General features: G+C 55.2%; 1 protein-coding gene across 1 annotated transcript in view; it reads left to right on the top strand.

The window, feature by feature from the left end:
• Positions 1-14,235, top strand: part of VIPR2 (vasoactive intestinal peptide receptor 2) — a 67,829-nt gene that overhangs the window by 23,358 nt on the left and 30,236 nt on the right. The gene's annotated exons all lie outside the window — the stretch shown is intronic.

Here is a 14,235-nt window from a genome sequence, read left to right on the forward strand (position 1 = left end):
CTCAGTCGTGTCCGACTCTTTGCGACCCCTTGGACTACAGCACACCAGGCCTAACTGTCCATCACCAACTCCTGGAGTTTACTCAAACTCATGTCTATCAAGTCAGTGATGCCAACCAACCATCTCCTCCTCTGTTGTCCCCTTCTCCTCCTGCCTTCAATCTTTCCCAGCATCAGGGTCTTTTCAAGTAAGTCAGTTCTTCACATCAGGTGGCCAAAGTATTGGAGTTTCAGCTTCAGCACCAGTCCTTCCAATGAATATTCAGGGTTGATTTCCTTTAGGATGGACTGGTTGGATCTCCTTGCAGTCCAAGAGGCTCTGAAAAGTCTTCTCCAACACCACAGCTCAAAAGCATCAATTCTGTGGTGCTCAGCTCTCTTTACGTTCCAACTCTCACATCCATACATGACTACTAGAAAAAGCATAGCTTTGACTAGGTGGACCTTTGTAGGTAATGTCTCTGCTTTTTAATATGCTATCTAGGTTGGGTCATAGCTTTTCCTCCAAGGAGCAAGCATCTTTTAATTTCATGGCTGCAGTCACCATCTACAGCAATTTCGGAGCCCAAGAAAATAAAGTCTGTCACTGTTTTCATTGTTTCCCCTTCTGTTTGCCATAAAGTGATGGGACCAGTTGTCACGATCTTAGTTTTTTGAATGTTGAGTTTTAAGCCAGCATTTTCACTCTCCTCTTTCACTTTCATCAAGAGGCTCTTTAATTCTTCTTCACTTTCTGCCATAAGGATGGTGTCATCCGAGGTTATTGGTATTTCTCCTGGCAATCTTGATTCCAGCCTGTGGTTCCTCCAGCTCAGCTTTTCTCATGATGTACTCTGCATATAAGTTAAATAAGCAGGGTGACAATATACAGCCTTGACGTACTCCTTTTCCTATTTGGAACCAGTCTGTTGTTCCATGACCAGTTCTAACTGTTGCTTCTTGACCTGCATACAGATTTCTCAGGAGGCAGGTCAGGTGCTCTGATATTCCCATCTCCTTCAGAAGTTTCCACAGTCTGTTGTGAGCCACACAGTCCACCCACTGTGTGTGGGGCTCATTCAAAGAGCCTGGGGGCTGCCTACCGCCCAAGCAGGAGCCCAGAGAACCTTGGCAGAAGCCTGTCTGTGGGGCTGATGCCCCCTCTCCCGCCAGCCCCTCATGTCAGTCCCCAGGTGAGACCCGCAGGAACATTGCTGCCGTCATTTTCCTGGATGACCGAGGGGCTTCCTTTGCGCTCTTCACCGAGGTCTGTAATTTAAAGCCAGTTCCTTTCCTGTAGGATCAGGAAACCCTGGAGAAGAAGCACCTTTTTTTTTGCGTGTACCCCTCTAACTGGAAGGTCAGCCTGGTGAGCCGTGATTGGCGGTCGGGGAGGGTGACTGGGGTGCGGCTGGGTGTCCGAGCTCTGTGCGCCTCGCTGACAGGTGTGGGGTTCTACTGCGTGCGCCGGCCGCGGGGGCTCACAGCCCCTCACATCCGCCTCAGGGAGGCCCCTAGCCTACTCCTCCACCACTGCAGGTGTGTGCTTGCCAGCCACTTGCCCACCCCACACCTCATTTACCAGGTGACAGCCCACTTTATAGACGGAGAAACTGAGGTTTGGAGGAACAATGTGGCGTGGCCAGGGCCCCTGCCATTCTGACGAGAGTGAGTCCGTCTGACCCCTCCTTGGGGGCAGTTCCCGAGCCCCCGCTCCCCACACAAGGGGTAGCTGCCCAGATGCGCTGGGACCCACCTGGGCAGCCAGGCCGGGGCTGCTGACCCATCCACAGACCCACCTGGACCTGCACCCTTGGGTGCTCTGCAGGGACCCCGCAGAGAAGGGGCGGCCAGGAGGCCCCCGTGGCCCCCTGGCTGCAGCACAGAGAAGGTGGGGCCCCGGTGCTGAGCCTGCGGCTTGGGGCGCTTTCGCCGCCTCCACTGTCAGCCCCGTTGCCCAGGACAGGCTGAGCGCCGTGGCCTGCAGGCTTGCTGGAGGCCGGGCCCCCAGGCAGGCCAGAGACCACCGAGGGATCTTCACGGGCCTGTGAGCCGTCTCAGGTTCCAGACTCGCCCCACACTGCTGTTCTGCGATATAATGTGTCCAAACTGGGAACCATCCTGTCGGTGTTCTACGAGTGAGCCTTGAACTGTGTATCATTAACCCCAGTTTGAGGACCGTCCCTGTAGAGACAAGTGTCCCAGCCCTGTTCTGACCGGGAGCGAGGACAGCCCCATGACAGCCTGGCCCCCATCACCTCACACGTGCTCCCAGACGGGCGAGGGGAGCAGCTGGAGAGCGCCCGGCCTCCTGAGCCTTGAGGGCAGGTGGGGCTCCGACACCCACCTACCATTGCCCACAGCTCCTGCCCGCCATCGCAGCCAGCCCAGCGTGTGGACCTCCCAGGCCTCAGGACCCCATGGGGGGAAGCAGAGTGTCCAAGCCCCCCCGTGCTCACAGCCTGTGCTCACATCACACATGAATGTTCCAGGAAGCCCGGCATTCCCCTCTGTCTTCAGGCGACAAAGCTCTGATGTGGCTGTAAAGGACACCCTGTGGGAACCACGTCGGCTCAGACCCCTCGAGGATGGCGCCTCTGACTTCCCGATGCTTTTCTATCCAGTGTGAAAAGCTATTTTTGTTCTCAGTTAAACATTTCAGAGACTCTGCAAGTATCATGAGTGCATATTCCCTGCTAATGGATTAGAAACTCAAAATATTTTAATAAGAGAAAGTGAAGGAAATAATGGCACAAAGCCAAGATGAGTGACTCTCTGCCTGGGTGCAGCTCCCACGCTCGCATGCTTTGGATGCCTGGTTCTTTAGGGAGTCCGAGAGGACGAGCGCCTCAGGGCGTGGGGCTGCCCAAGCGAGGCCAGGACAGGCCATCCCGGGTGGGGAGCGAGAGCCTCAGCCCACCGACCCTCCGCGGCTCCTGCTAGCAGGCCACTCCGCGTCTCATCAGCCCACCTTTCTCCCCAGTTCCGCAGCTGTGATTGGATTTCCTGCTGTCATGCAGCCAGACTCCTCCCTGGGTGCCATGCGTGCAACCTTTGTTGGTTTCAAAGTTAATTAAATTCAAGGGGAAAAACAGCCTCCTCATAAGCCACATATGGTGAGGGAATCAGGAGGTAAAGTAATGGGGAGCGGGAGCCCTGAGAAGGAGACACGGGCTTGAAGACCCCAGAGGACCCCTTGGATGACGGCCGGAGCCATGACTGTGAAGCTGCGAGGGGCTGGGGGGCGCTCAGTGGTCTAAGCCTGCGTTCCTGGTGCCACGAAACCCTGACCCAGCCCCACTCAGCTTGGGACACCCTCTTACCATACCCCCACTTCCAGAGGCGAGGTCTCCCCCGTCTATGTTCCTCTCCCAGCAAAAGTCACCTCCAGCCTGGCCTGTGTATCTTCATCTTAAACCTCTTCTCTTTTAACCCTTGGATAAAGGGCTTAATACCACTAAGAAGGTTTAAGGAAGCCCCACCCTTATCATGGGAGCCCGGGGTTTCCCTGAGAGCTGAGGGTGTCTGGAGCCAAGGAGCTCATCCTGCACCATGGCCTCGGTCTCAGGAGGGAGCAGCCAGGACTGGGCACTCCACCCCATGTTATCTGCCTGCCCACCCGCCCCCCAGGCCCCCAACCAGTCCTGCCCCAGACCCAGGGGCTCTTCTGGCCCAGGGGCTCCCCCACAGCACATCAGGCAGACCCTGTCCTCCTGACTTCCCTCCTTCGCTGAAGGCCACCTGGAGTCTCCTGGTCCGAGTGTCCTGGCCAGCCTCTCTGCCTTCGGTTCCCACCTCCTGCCCAGTGTCCCGCCCGAGAGCTGGCAAAACATCCAACAGCTCATAGTCGGCAGCCGTGATGAGTCTCTGTGGGCCCAGGAGGTCTCCTTCCCCCTGTTACCGAGAGCCGCCCAGGTGAAAGGCCCCAGGGCTGTACTCCGCTCGGCCACCAGGCGTGACTCAGTCACTGCACGTGGCTCCACGCCTGGCCGACAGCCCCTCCCAAGGACAGCAGTCCCAGCGACAGGCTGGCGTCCTATGCTGAGTGGACACGCCAGGCCAGGCACGCCATACGTCTCCCACATTATATATTTGCTAACATAGGTCTTAAATAAAGAGCACTTCTGCTAAATTTAGCCAAGAGAACTGTTTGGCATTTCAACCTTCCCATGCTTCAAGCAGACACATTTCTTCCATGTTATGCCATATTCCTAAAAATATTTCTGCAGCCTCCTCTCAGCTTTCAGACCACGGCGGCAACCCTCACACTGACCGCTAGTGCAGCCTCCCCCAGGGTCCCCGTCTCTAGCGTGCGGTCCTTCCGCGTCAGATGCCTTCCATCTCTCACTCCTAGGCCCTGTAGGACCACGATGTCCCCACGTCGGGGTGGGGCGGGGGGCTCGGCAGGGATGGCCTGCAGGGAGCGGAGGCCAGGATTGGAGCCCAAGGCGGGCCCACGCTCAGCTCTGTTACGGTGGCCGATCCCATTCTGCCTCCAAACAAGCACCAAGGGTGGTGTCTTTGCTTCACTTGGCATCGAGTGGCGGGAGGAAGCTTCCCAGGGTTTTTTTCAGGGCACGAGAGGGCACCCTCAGTGCATGGACTGCTCATCAGATAACGGGGCGGCACTGAGTCAGGGAGGTGAGGCAGGCGGGGTAAGACCTGGGGGCTCAGGATGGGGAGCCCTGCCATCAGGGCTGGGTGCCCACCAGCCCCAGCCGTACCCTCCCAGGCCCTCAGGAAGGGAGGCGCTGCTCCAGGGTAGGATGGGGGCAACCAGGATATTCGCTGGATAATCCTGTCTGTTTCACCATGTGACATACAAATTTCAGGACTGAAAGTCTGTAGTCCAAAGAGATAATTGAAGAAAATATGGAAATTAGCAATGTTTGTTTTACTGGGTGTTTGCGATCTGTTGCAGACCTAGAAAGAGAAGACAGGCTTTCGGAGAAGCCCCCCTCCCCACTGTTAGGGTGGTCCCACCCGCCACTGGGGCAGGAGGTGGGCATGTCGGGGGCTGGACAAGGGCAGCGAGAGACTGCACGCCCGGAAACACGTGGATGAAGGACCGGAAACAGAGAAGCTGCAGGTTCTCTTTAGTGGCTTGGTTATATATTCTACTTCTTCAAAAGTCAGCAAATACATTACTTCTATATTCAAATAGTTTTAAGTACCCTCGGAACAAGTTTCTGCTGTTTGACAAATCATCTCTCAGTGACATTTGCCCCCACCCGGACTCTGTCAGGACAAGGGGGAGACTCAACCATCAAATTTCCTGCTGCCGAGCATTTCCTGAGGCCTGTTTGGAGGCAACTTTCTTGCAGGAGTGCTTCAGGGAACCCAGCTGGCTGGTTGTCCTGCAGCCTCTGAGGTCTGGGGGGCAAGCAGCAGACACCCGGCCACACACACGTGCCGCCTCAGGTGTGAGCAGCCCTGCGGTAACCCCAGCACCGCACGTCTTTGCGAAGCTGCTCCCTGGCTGCTGTCTGCGTCCCCGGCCCGTGGCACGTCCCGCCGAGGAGCCAGGGCGGCCCTGGTGGAGTGGCCCAGCCTCTCCTGCCCCAGCCGTCCTCTGTCCTTCCCTCGTCATGCTGGAGGCCTCACCCCTCAGCCCGGCTCCCTGTGGGCTTTGCCTGGTGTCTCTAGGGTCAGGTCCCGGTTCCCCACCGAGCGTGAGGATGCTCGGTGGCAAAGCACAGGCTCCCGACCTCTCTTTCTGTCGCCTTTTCTTTATCATAAACCCTGTGCTCGAAATAGGTGTCAGTGGGAGAAAGCATTCAAAAATATCTACCACTTTTTTTTTTAACCTCAGAAATGTCACATTTGGATTTTAAAAGAAAATCCATTCTCCTCTAACCCGTCCACACCAACAAAGGAGCGGTCCCTGAGGTAACTGAAAACAGGGAGCTGGGTACACAGTCCTGACACCCATGCAGACAGGGACCCCAGGACCCTAGGACCCACGCCTCTGGAGGGTCGCAGGACCCCAGGACCCCCACCTCTGGAGGGTCGCGGGACCCCAGGACCCCGGCCTCTGGAGGGTCGCGGGACCCCAGGACCCCCGCCTCTGGAGGGTCGCGGGACCCCAGGACCCCCGCCTCTGGAGGGTCGCGGGACCCCAGGACCCCCGCCTCTGGAGGGTCGCGGGACCCCAGGACCCCCGCCTCTGGAGGGTCGTGGGACCCCAGGACCCCCGCCTCTGGAGGGTCGCGGGACCCTAGGACCCCAGGGCCCCCGCCTCTGGAGGGTCGCGGGACCCCAGGGCCCCCGCCTCTGGAGTGCCGTGGGACCCCAGGGCCCCTCTGGAAGGTTGACCCTGGCCCGCAGCCAGGCTGCCCGCTGCTCCGGGGCGCAGTCCCCACGGGGAGCCTGCCTGTGCTGAGGGGCGTCCGTCATGGGGACTCTCTGGACCCTGGTCTCCTGCTCCTTCTTGAAGCCTCTGCTCGTCCTCAGGAGGACAGTGACCTCGGGGACAACGTGAGTGATGTCCCCAGGTGACCCCAACTTGCCGGGACCGGGGCCTGGTCATTTCCTCCCGGGACAGTGCTGTCGGAGCGCCCAGCTGGGCTCGGGTCCAGTTCCTCAGAGGCCCCGAAGGCTGCAGCAGAGACCAGAGGGGCCCAGCGCAAAGCCGGCGACCTGCGTCTCCCCTTTGGGTGCACGGTGCCTCTGAGCCCCGCAGACGGGAGGAGGAGCTGCGGTCAGCAGGAGCGCGCCCGCCCGTCCCCCTCAACAGGATGCTGGTGGTCCTGCGGGAGGCGCTGCCCGTGGGGAGGCGGTGGGTGTGATTCCAGGTGCTCCATGAAGCACAGTGAGCGCAAACGGAGCCTGACCCAGGAGGACTAGGGGCGCCGGATTAACAAGCTCGAGGATCTCTTTCCTCATAAAAACGGTCTTTATTATAAAATCAAACCAAGCGCCATAAATCACGTCTCGGGCTTTTACTGAGGGTGTTTACAGCTCTCAGATGGATTGGCTCACTGAATCCCCCGACAAGCCCATGAGGGAGAGCTGTGCCTTTAATCACTGCTTCACAGCGAAGGGATGCTCGCCCCCGGGGTCCCCGGTGAGTGCAGAGTCCCCACGCGCTTGCTCGCCACGAGCATGCAGGCTCCTGGGGCTCTTTCCGCCTGGACGCCCTGCCCTGTGCTTTCTGGGAGCATCTGCTCATTTACCTCTTTGCCACCTGGATCCGTTCTTTCAAGAGGCACCTGTTAAGGTCTTCAGCCCATTTTTAATTGGGTCGTTTGTTTTCTCATTGTTGAGTATTAAGAGTTCTTTATACGTCTTGAATAACAATCCTTATCAGATGTCTTTTGCAAATGTTTTCTCCCTGTCTGTGGCCCGTCTTCTCATTCTCTGAAATTCTTTCACATGGTAAAATTTTTTAATTTTATTGAAGTCCAGCTTATCAATGATTTGGAGTGCCTTCGGCACTGTATTTTTTTTTAATTAATTTTTTTATTGAAGGATAATTGCTTTACAGAATTTTGTTGTTTTCTGTCAAACCTCAACATGAATCAGCCATAGGTATACATATAGGGATTGTATTTTAAAAAGCATCACAACCCAAGGGAACCTAGGTTTTCTCCTATGTTATTTTCTAGGAGTTATAGTTTTGCATTTTACCTTGACATCTGTAGGAGCTTCCCTGATAGCTCAGATGCTAAAGAATCTGTCTGCAATGCAGGAGACCCCTGAAGATCCTGGGTCAGGAAGCTCCCCTGGAGGAAATGGCAACCCTCTCCAGTATTCTTTCCTGGAGAATCCCATGGACAGAGGATCCACGGGTCACAGAGTTAGATAGGACTGCGCGACTCCCTACTTTCTTTGCGGCTATAGCCCATTTCGAGCTAACTTTTGTGAAAGTGTAAGGGTGTGTCCGGGCTCATTCTTTCGCATGTGGACGCCCAGTTGTCCCAGCAACGTCTGCTGGAAAGACCGCCTTTGCCCCAGTGTGCTGCCTTTAGTTGCTGTCAAAGGCCAGTGACCATCACGCAGGTCTGCTTCTGGACCCTGCTCTGTCCTGCTCGCTGACGTCCTTTTCTGTCCTTTCCGCTGCGCCACTGTCTGATTCCTGCAGCTCAACGGCAGCCCAGCGGCTCTGCTTGGGGAACCCCCAGCTCCTGCTGCTGCCTGGCCTGCCCCAGTCTGGGGACAGCTGTTTGTCCTGTGTCCTCCCCTCTCCTGTGGACCCAAGGAGAGCTGCTGACTTCCAGTGTCTTCAGAGTTCTGCTCTTTGTCTGGATAGAGTGGTGACGTCCACGTCCTTATCTGAAGAACTGACCAATTCCTCTTAAAGGAAAAAGCTGAAACAGATGGGTAACTTGCCCTCAGGGAGGGGCCTCTGGAGGGAGAAGGCACTAGGGTCTGAGTGGAGTCTCAACCCTGCACCTCGGTGGCCCCGCGTTTTGCGACTCTTCCCCGGACTCAGGCCCCACCTTATAAGAGACGTGTGGCAAGGATATGCCTGCTCCTTCACAGGCCGTGGGAAGGAGAGAGTGAGTAAACTTTTGTGCTACATTCTGTAAATGGCAAAGCACCGTCACAATTAGGTTACAGTCAGAATCTTCTAATCAGAATGGGTGGGTCTTAAAAGATATTTGCCAACGACCTTCAGGAAGAAAAACTCAGCGGTAAGATTGTTACCAGCATGACGGTGAGCCTCACAGCCAATCCTGAGCTGGAACTGAGCCTGGACCGCAGGCCCCGAAGACGGGCAGGGCTGTGTTTCTGGTGGCCTCTAAAATGAAGAAGCCCCCAGCTTCCATCTTTGAGGTGAGAAAAGGAACCTCCTCACACGGGAGACAGAGGCCACCTCCTGGCCCTGCTGCTGGTCCACAGGCTCCAAAACCCTGCCCTGTGCCAAAGCCGCCACGAGGAAAGGCCCGGGCTGGCCGGCCCACTCTGCGTCCTGCCATGGGCAGCACACACTGCCCGCTGCGCCCTCCACCTGCCGCCCCACAGGACAGCGTGTGTGGGTCCCTGCGGCGCCTTCTCGGAGGAGCTGGGAGACCCAGCAGGACCGACGTGTTCGCAGCAGCTGCCAAGCAGAGTGAGTGTCGTGCACTGCTGAGGCCTCCACGTGGAGCCCGGACGGCCCCGCCCCCGTCCAGAGACATCCGGTGTCCCCAGCGCCCCCACGCCCCCCACCTCGAGCCCCCCACCCATCCTTGCCGCTGCCAGCCTCGAGGGCTCCCTGCCCCTCCGGTGCCTTGGCCGCCCTGTCTGAGTCTGCAGGTAGAAGCGCAGGTCAGCGCTTTCTCGTCCATTTTCAGGGTTTGTGTTAGTCTTGTTCACCCAACAGGATGTTGCATGTGCTACGTTTCCCAGAGACAGGGCCGTGCCTTCTAATCAAGTGGCTCCTATCTGAGACAGACGCTGCGTATCAACGGTGGTTTCCTTTGCATTCCCAGGGCCCCAGGTATGCAGGTTAATCATTACCGAAAGGTCTGGGAAAATGAATCAGCTTTTGTTACAAAGGTACTGAAGCGTGGGGCTTCCGCAGGTTCAAAAGAGAGCACGTCAGGGTGTTTGTGCCTCAGCTGCGGGGTGAGGCGACGGGCCGGGCCAGGTTGTAATCAGAAGTTTCCCGAATCAAGTCTCTGGTCCAGCCAAGGGGCTTTCAACTCCTGATTGAAATCCACAGTAAGAAATGCGTTTCACACTGTGAGCCAACACAAACACTCCACAAAGCCACATTTTCCGTGCTGCCTTCTTTTAAGTGTTGGTTGTCACCTTCGGAATTGATTGCATAACCCACTACTGGGTTATAAATAGGGTGGCTGTGTAACATATCGGCCAAAGCTGGCCTCTCAGGAGAGAACGGGAGCTATTAATAGTCCCGGGGACAGCAGATGCGCGGCAGGCCTGGCGGGTCGAGCGGAGGCTCCCTCGCTTAGTTAGGGCTCTGCGTTTGCACACACAGGCCAGGCCACGGGGCCTTGGGGAGGGCACTGCCGGCAGCTCCAGGCGGTGGATGCGTGTGGACGGCTGGCTCTGCGGGGGACTCACTCGCCACCTGGCCCCACACACTTTGGGGGGCAGGAGGCTGCCCCAGGTGATGGCAGGTGAAGGGGCAGCATCTCCTCCCAGCAGGCCTCGATGGCCCAGCGTGCAGGGCCTCATCCCCGAGGCCCACCGCAGCCCCGCCCACCCCCCGCCGAGGCCCCGAAGCTTCGAGAAGGGCGAGCTCCCTGGCGTGTTCCCCCTCGCCTGATCACACGATGACGGTGGCACCCTGTAGAGCATTTCCCCAAGTAAATCGAAGTTTCACACGTATGCCTGTGACATGGGACCATCAGAGCCTCTCCACTGGAGAGTCGCACAGAAGCCCTGGAAACATGGCCCCCACCTGCCCGTGGGTGTCCCTCTGGGAGGCACCTCAGCCGCACTGGGACTGACCTTTCTGTTCGCTGATAGTCACCTTTGCAGCTTCAGCCCCTCAAGATCAGACGCCCCCAGCAAAGTTCTCCCCCCTCTCCACTCCCAGGAATCATCTTGTAGGCCTCAAGCTTAGTGAATCTGAGGACTCTCTGGGAAAACAAAAATACAGCGTTGAATATGAATGGGATGCATTAAGGCCTCCCTTCCTGCCATCTGCACACCCAGAGACGCCCTAGCAGAGCCGTTCAGGAGGGACCCGGACCCTGACTCGGGAGGGGCCCTGGCTCTGACCCAGCAGGGACCCGCCTGCCTTCCTGGGCTCCCTGGGCTGAGTCACGTCACTGGCAGAGACGTGGGGGTCCCCGGCCCCTGGCGCCCACTCTGTGCCAGGCGAGGTCGCTTTGTTCCAGGGTGGTACTGGCAGCCAGAACTCAAGGCTTCCTTGTTTCAGAAGCACGTGCACTCCATCCATTCAGCAGCGGGAAAACAAAGCAGAGCAGCCGCTTGACCGAGGGCTGTGGCTGAATTAGCTGCCTGACTGGGTTTTTAGGTTTGCGCCCTTGTTTCGGGACGACAGAGTTTTAACGGTTCAGAGTAAAATGGCCTCTGACCCACATGCTGACGGACAGCGGTCCCTCCTCCCTCGGGCCCAAGGGCCCCGGCGCTTGACACGTTCAGCAGCAGAACCGCAGCCGGGCCAGCCTGACCCCCTCACCGGTCCTCCAAGAGATGCCCTGAGACTGTGAGCGATGTCTGCCCATGGAGGGGAACAGAGCGGTCGCTTCACAGGACGGCTCAGGCCACGGCTCTTGTGTGTGAGGCTCGTCTGCTGTTTTTAATGAGTTCTCTCTGTTCACCCAACATAATCCTAAAAACACCCCTTGGAGAAGCCTCAGAGAAAACCCCAGAGGTCACCTTCCTCCTTAAGATGCCCCGGTCAGGATTAGGGGATGTGATGTCAAGTCTGAAACCCAATTGCATAAACTTGAGGACAACACCGTTGCAGGTCACGCGTGAAGGTTTTCTGTTCGGCGACAGTGAAAAACTTACTGGGACTGCAGGGAAAACAGCAAAATCTGCAACAGATGCCCTCCGTGACTTTTTTGCCCATGACACCACAGGGGTCCAAATGTGTGCAGTATACAGGTTAGGGTGATGGACGATTCTGAACACTTGAAAGGCTCTGCAAAGGCCGTGTGTGCAGACAGAAGCTGGCAGAGACTGTCAGGCTCATCAACAGTGTAGCCAGACATGGCCTGTCCGACTCCAAACCCCACGCAATCAAACATCAGCTAGGTAGTGTATTCTCTGAGCTAACTTCTCACGGACCACAAGCTTAGTGGACGCCCAAAGGGCTCACGAAGGAAAGGGTTAAGAACTGCAGAGCATCCGGCGTGTTCTCTCATCACCTTTCGTTGGCTTCAGGAAAGCAAGTCCTCACTGACAATATGATTTAAAACGTCCTTTTCATACATCACTAGACTAGATGTCTAGTTCTAAGACTTCTATAAATTCACAAAGTTCATGAGTTTGGAGAGGGTGTCATCCTATTATCATGTGGGATAAATCTTTTGTGTATCAAGAAATTATTACAAGGGAGCGTTGAGATAAGTCCATCACCCTGAAAGGGAGCAATGCCTTCTAATTTCAGAGGTATTAGAAGGGGGGTGACCACTGGACTCGTTGCATTTCCCCCAAGTATTTGTGCCTTCAGCTCTGTTTCGTGAGGTTTGTGGTGCAGATTATAGGCGTTAAAAGGTTTCCCTGGTGGCTCAGACGGTAAAGCATCTGCCTACAATGCAGGAGACCTGGGTTCGATCCCTGGGTCAGGAAGATCCTCTGGAGAAGGAAATGGCAACCCACTCCAGTACTCTTGCCTGGAAAATCCAATGGACGGAGGAGCCTGGTAGGCTACGGTCTATGGGGTTGCAAAGAGTCAGACACGACTGAGCAACGACTTCACTTTCTTTACAGGTGACAGAAAGCTCTCCCTTGGGAGCTTGCCAGTAGTTTTGCTGGGAACTGAAGGCTGACAGCCCATTACCGACCTCTGAGCAGCCTCTGCTCTCACGTGTGGTTAGCACGTAACGGGTTCCTGTTTCTGTTCCTCTCACTGCACAGTGCGCCAGTGTGAACAGGGAGGGGCCCTCCAGGAGGAAGGCGTGGGCAGCACGCACCCCCGTCCCTTCCCCGGGCGCGTGTGTGTACTTCAAAGCTGCCATTGTACCTAACGGACACCCTGCTTCTTCTGCTTTACAAAGTATCACGTCATGGACCTTTTCTGAAGTCAGTCAACATCCTTCAAAAACAGGACTGTTAAGGGAGTGTGATATTCTGTTTTATAAACGTGCTGAGTTTAGTTCACGGCTTAGGTTGTTTCTAATAGCTGATTATTTTTAACCAAACAAATCTGGGTGCCAATCTCAAATTCCTGGTTAAAGGACATGAAGTATGAAGAGGATGTTTTTCATTATGTTGTCAGACAGCTCTCCCTGGAGTGTGCTGGTGTGTATCTTCATTGGAAATGGATGTGACTCAGCTAACACCCTCACCAGCAGTTTCATATTCTTTCAACTATCACCAACTTTGTAAACAAAAAAAGTTATCTTATTATTTTCACCGTACCTGGTTGATCCCAGTGGACTCGGGCTCCCCACAGGAGTCCTGTGCCAGCGTCCCTGTTGGGCTGTCCCCCTCCCCGGCCGCCAGTCTTCCCCGGGATCTGTCGCCCCAGCTGTGCCTTCCTGCAAGGCGCTTCTTGTTCTGCTGCTCACCACAGAGGCTCTGAGCTGAACATACAGGCAGAGCCCTCCTGACCAGCAGCACCGAGGGGCCTGGCAGATGCAAACACGGGTTCTCCCAGAAGGAAATCCTCACCCAGGCCTCCCAAATTCCCGGAAACCAACCCCAAAGATGAGCTCACGCCTAAGTGTACAAACTGCACAGGGAAGCTTCCCAGGTGGCACTAGTGGCAAAGAACCCACCTGCCAACGAAGGAGACAAGAGACACAGGTTTGACCCCTGGGTTGGCAAGATCCCCTGGAAGAAAACATGGCCACTCTCCCCCGTAGTCTCACCTGGGAAATCCCATGGACAGAGGAGTTTGGCAGCTACAGTCCATAGGGTGGCACAGAGTCAGACACAACTGAGTGACTTAGCACGCACACAAAGAAGAAGGCACTGTGAACCAGTCAGCAGATCACAGTGAAATCATATCCCCAACACTGGAGACAATGGATTCATCGAGCACAGAAGACAAATAAGTGCATTTTTAAATTTTTTTTTTCAAGAGGAAATTGAAAATAACCAAAGACAAGACATTCCAAAAAGGACCTGCTCTGAGGGGGAAAAAATAGACCTAAAATAATGAGAAGCAAAATATACAGATCTGTTGCATTCCTTTATGCTAACAACGAAATATTGATATCAGAAAGAGAAAATTTTAAAGTGACCTCTTTAAAAATTGCAGCAAAAAATATATATATATTGAGGAATAAGACTGACCAGCAGTATGTAAACTGAGAGCTTCCAGATGTACTAACTGGATTTAGAAAAGACAGAGGAACAAAAGATCAAATTGCAAACATATGCGGAATCATAGAAGCAAGGGAATTCTTTTAAAAATCTACTTCTGCTTCATTGACTACACTAAAGCCTTTGACTCTGAGGATCACAGCAAACTGTGGAGTATTCTTAAAGAGATGGGAATACCAGACCACCTTACCAGCCTCCTGAGAAACCTGTATGCAAGACAAGAAGCAACAATTAGAACCAGACATGGAACAACTGACTGGTTCCAAATTGGGAAAGGAGTACATCAAGGTTGTGTATTGTCACTCTGCTTATTTAACTTCTATGCAGAGTACATCAT

This window comes from Capra hircus, chromosome 4, assembly GCF_001704415.2.
Source record: "Capra hircus breed San Clemente chromosome 4, ASM170441v1, whole genome shotgun sequence".
NCBI classification, from domain to species: Eukaryota; Metazoa; Chordata; class Mammalia; order Artiodactyla; family Bovidae; genus Capra; species Capra hircus.